This window comes from Monodelphis domestica, chromosome 6 (assembly GCF_027887165.1).
Source record: "Monodelphis domestica isolate mMonDom1 chromosome 6, mMonDom1.pri, whole genome shotgun sequence".
Classification (NCBI taxonomy): domain Eukaryota; kingdom Metazoa; phylum Chordata; class Mammalia; order Didelphimorphia; family Didelphidae; genus Monodelphis; species Monodelphis domestica.
The window spans coordinates 103,519,200-103,523,405 of NC_077232.1; the positions used below are offsets into that span (position 1 = coordinate 103,519,200).

Genomic DNA, 4,206 nt, shown 5'->3' on the forward strand with positions numbered 1-4,206 from the left:
GTTAGTCCATCAGTGTGTAACACTTGAAAAGGAATGGCATTTTGAAATAGAAAAAAACAAAACGGTGAGGACTACTTTTCAGAAATTGCATAGCATCTTGGATAACTCAAGCATCTTGCACAAACAAATGCCTACCACATTCAGATTCTGGGGATTTATATGGCACTTGTTTAAAGGTTAATATCTTTTACATTTAGATCAGAGAACCCACTACCTTCATTGTATTGGAGATTCCCCACTGATGCACATACATAGTTTATCTGTATTACTTTTTTGGTTTGGTGCCTCTTACCTATGACTGTCTCTCCAGGGCTTCCTTTAGGACAAAGTAGAATCAGAGAATGTCTAAACCAGAAGGGGATATAGAATCACACCCAAGATCTCCTAACCTTTTTTAGTTCTGTACAAAGTAAACCTTTGAAAATCTGATGAAGCCAATAGATTTCTCAAAATAATAATTTGAAATGCACAAATAAAATAGAGGAGTTTGTAAAACAAACTGATTATAATGGAATGCAATTAACCAAAGATTTTGTTTTTAAAATTCAAAGTTTAAAAGTGACCCAGAGGTAAAGTGAAGAAAAACCAGAGCGCTTGGTGTCTCTCTTCTGCCATCCTCAGAGGTTGTCACCTCTGTGTAGGACTTGCTGCTGTCACCATGGCCCTCAGCAATGACAACACCCAAAAGCAGATCAAACACATGAGAGTTTTCATTGAATAGGAAGCAAAAGGGAAGACCAAAGAAATAGATGCAAAGACAGAAGAAGAATTCAGCATTGAGAAGGGTCCTCTTGTACAAACACAGATTGCAGATAATGGAGTATTACAAGAAAAAGGAGAAACACATTGAGCAGCAGAAGAAAATTCAGATGTCCAACCTGATGAATCAGGCAAGACTGAGAGTCTCCAAAGTCAGGGATGGCCTTATCTCAGATTTAAAAAAGGAAACAAAGGAGAGACTTGCCAGTATCATAAAAGATATACCCAAGTAGCAGGTGCTTTTGGATGTCTTGTCCTTCAGAGTTTTTACCAAGTACTGGAGCCCCAAATGATTGTCCATTGCAAAAAAAATAATAATAATGATCTTCCTCTGGTCACAGCTGCAGTGCAAAAAGCAATCCCTTTGTACAAGATTGTAGCCAAAAGAGATCTTAATGTTCAAGTTGATCAGAAAAACATTCTTGCCAGCTGAGATATCTGGAGGTTTTGAGATCTTTAATGGAAATGGTAAAATAAAAGTTTGTAATATTCTAGAAAGGAAATTGAATCTTATAGTCCAACAGATGATGCCAGAAGTTCGTGTGACCTTGTTTGAGATTAATAACAACAGGAATTTTTTGGACTGAGCCTCTACTGTGGTTGGATCCAGTCTATCTGTTCTATCGATTAGCTATAAGTATCTAATATCAAAAAGCAATTATCAATGTTTCTCCTTCTTGATGCTCTGTCACCTCCCTATGTTCTTCAGTGGAATAACTTTTGTGTAGAATGCCACCAGCATAATTGTGTGAGGTATATCACAGCCTCTGTATTTGATTTATATAGGTTAATTTAAGGAGCATGCATTCATGCCAGCATTAATAGTATTACTCCTATTAATTCTTTGAACTTAGAGACTATCCTCAGTTATATCTGTGATTCAAAAACCCAAGCTATGTGAATATGCTTTATTAAAATAAAAAAATATGTGGATCAAAAAATAAAAATAAAAATATAAAAGTGACCCAGATTACCACATCTCAAACTAGCCTCTCTTCATTTTACAAATAAAGAAACCAAGACCCAGGAAGGTAAGACAATTTTCTTGAGATTATACAGCTAACTGGTATTCAAATTAAACCTAGAACCAAATCTTGTGAGTGCCTATTTATTGTTTTCCCCACAACACTAGTCTTACATTCTGCTTATGAACCTTAGAATGGTCATTCTGATTCCTAGAGTGTCAATGGTGATCAAAGAATGTTAAAGTTAATGTTCCAAGATCTTAAAGATCATCTAATACAACTCCCTATATTGTGGGTAAAGCCCCTCTACTACTGAAATAGCAGTAATTTCATGTTAATGTTCAGGCTTTCTTCCCCCACTCCTCCCTGCCAGGGAAAGGGTCCTGAAACATCTTCCTGGGTTATCTGAATTTATCTACAGATTTTCACTTTTTCTCTAGTCAATGTTAACCTGGAAATATGGCAGAATAATAGAACGTTGAGGTTTACAAAACACTTACAAACATTATCTCATCTGATCCTCACAATGTTGGGATGTATTATGATCTCCATTTACCAAGAAAAAAAGCCAATAAGATTAAGTGACTTTCTCAGAGCAACACAACTAATATTATAGTTTTATAGGCTAGATTTGAACTTATTTCTTTTTGAGGTCAGATTCATCTCTATCCAGTATGTTGCCAAACAGTCTCCAACATTTAATCTCATTTTCCTAGACTAGTCTGTGTTTGGAAAACTCTCGTAGTCTTTCCTACTCCTTTAGGGTTAGAGAGACATTAAATTAATCTTTTTCAAAATATCTATCAGTGGGATTGTGACTACTAAGTGCACCAGCTGCTCTATTATCCAGGAGTGATAAACTGACCCGGGAGAACATGACACAAGAGGGGACTATGGTTTCTAGTAATTAGTGCCTGTTTCCCATAAATGTGAGCAGAGGATTAGTCTGTGGAATGGGGCCAACACTAAGCTAAATTGTGAAGTAGGGGAATTTCCTCTTTGAAATCTTTCACATGGTTTTCTGTAACCATTGTTCATTTCTAGTTACGTATCCCCTACGATGTCATGTGTCTTCTTTCCCCTCCTCAATCACCAACTACTTGGGACTACCTATTACAATGGAGAAATTTCTAATACTGTGAGCTGTTTTGGGGTCCATGACCTCCCATATATACAAATCTGAGGAAATGATGGGGTGGGGGGGTTCAGAAGGTAACCTTAAAGATCTAGTTGTCCTTGACTTTGTGGAATTCTATCAACACTTCTTGTATCATTAGAACTCGCAAATTGTCATGTAGGTCACTGTCTAGGACTCTATATCTAGAGGAACTTGCGAAGGAAAATAATCCATATGTAGAAGGGAAAGACCATCTAGGAATGAAAATCCCTAGAGCTGCAAAGAAATCTCATCTGAGACCATAGCTTCCCTTCTTATCCATACAGTCAGTTATGCAGTAGCATAAGGTACAACAATACTATTATCAACTGACCATAGGAAGCCTGAAGGGAAGGAACACACTTGTGGTCTCATGAGCATTATTGTCAACTGCAGTTGCTTTTCTGACCATTTGATCAATTGCCCTGCTATCCAAGAATAAATGTCTCTTTGGAAAGAAGAAAGGAGGCAAGGAAGGAAGGAGGGAAGGAAGGGAAGGAGAGCAAGAGAGAGCGAGAGAAATGAATTTTGTTTAATCATAGGGACCCTTTATAGGAACTCTTTTGTAACAAAACTTTGTCTTCAAACTAGGTAAATCCTGTAGTGGAGAGGTTAATCTTGTGTTGTCTCAGGCTGAGATTATTTGTTATTTTTTTTATAGCTGCAATATTTCCGCTTTCTTTCCTACTTCATTCCTTAAAAATTTTCTCTAAACATTTTGTATGAATGATGGTGGTCCTCATGATTAGATAATTATTACCTTCAATACATGACTATTTAGTTAGCAGCATGAAAGGGTCCTTGGTTTATAGCCTCACTCATGGGGATAGTTAAGATAATTGGAAAATGATCAGAGGTACAAAACATCAATGAATCTTAGTCAGGTGATGCTCAGGAAGAAGCTAGAAAATGCTAATGTACAGCCCATGCAATTTTTAAAGCTTCCTTCCTCTCCGTAGTCTACATGGTTTTTATATGATGATAATAAAAAATAACTCACATTTACATGGCTCTTCAAGATTATAAAGCATTTTATGTACACTATCTAATTTGATCTTCTCAATATCCCAGGGAGATAAATGGTCCACATAAGATTATTCCCATTTTACATATGAAGAAATTGAGGCTTAAGAGTGTTGTGTAATAAAAAGAAAATAGTCCTTGAACCAGAAAGGAAAGACCAGAAATGGCAAATAGGGAGAAGATATCCCTGGATAAGAATGGGAGATAACAAAGAAGTATGAAGCTGCCTTTGCTGAACTGGAAAGAATTTATCAAAAAGATGTAGATACAGAAAAAATAGGTTGATGTGATTGTTGAGTCCCT

The 4,206-nt window shown here is 36.5% G+C and overlaps 1 pseudogene; it reads left to right on the forward strand.

Moving 5' to 3' along the window:
• The first annotated feature begins 574 nt into the window (after positions 1–574).
• Positions 575–1,346, forward strand: LOC100011639 (V-type proton ATPase subunit E 1-like; annotated as a pseudogene).
• The last annotated feature ends 2,860 nt before the right edge of the window (positions 1,347–4,206 follow it).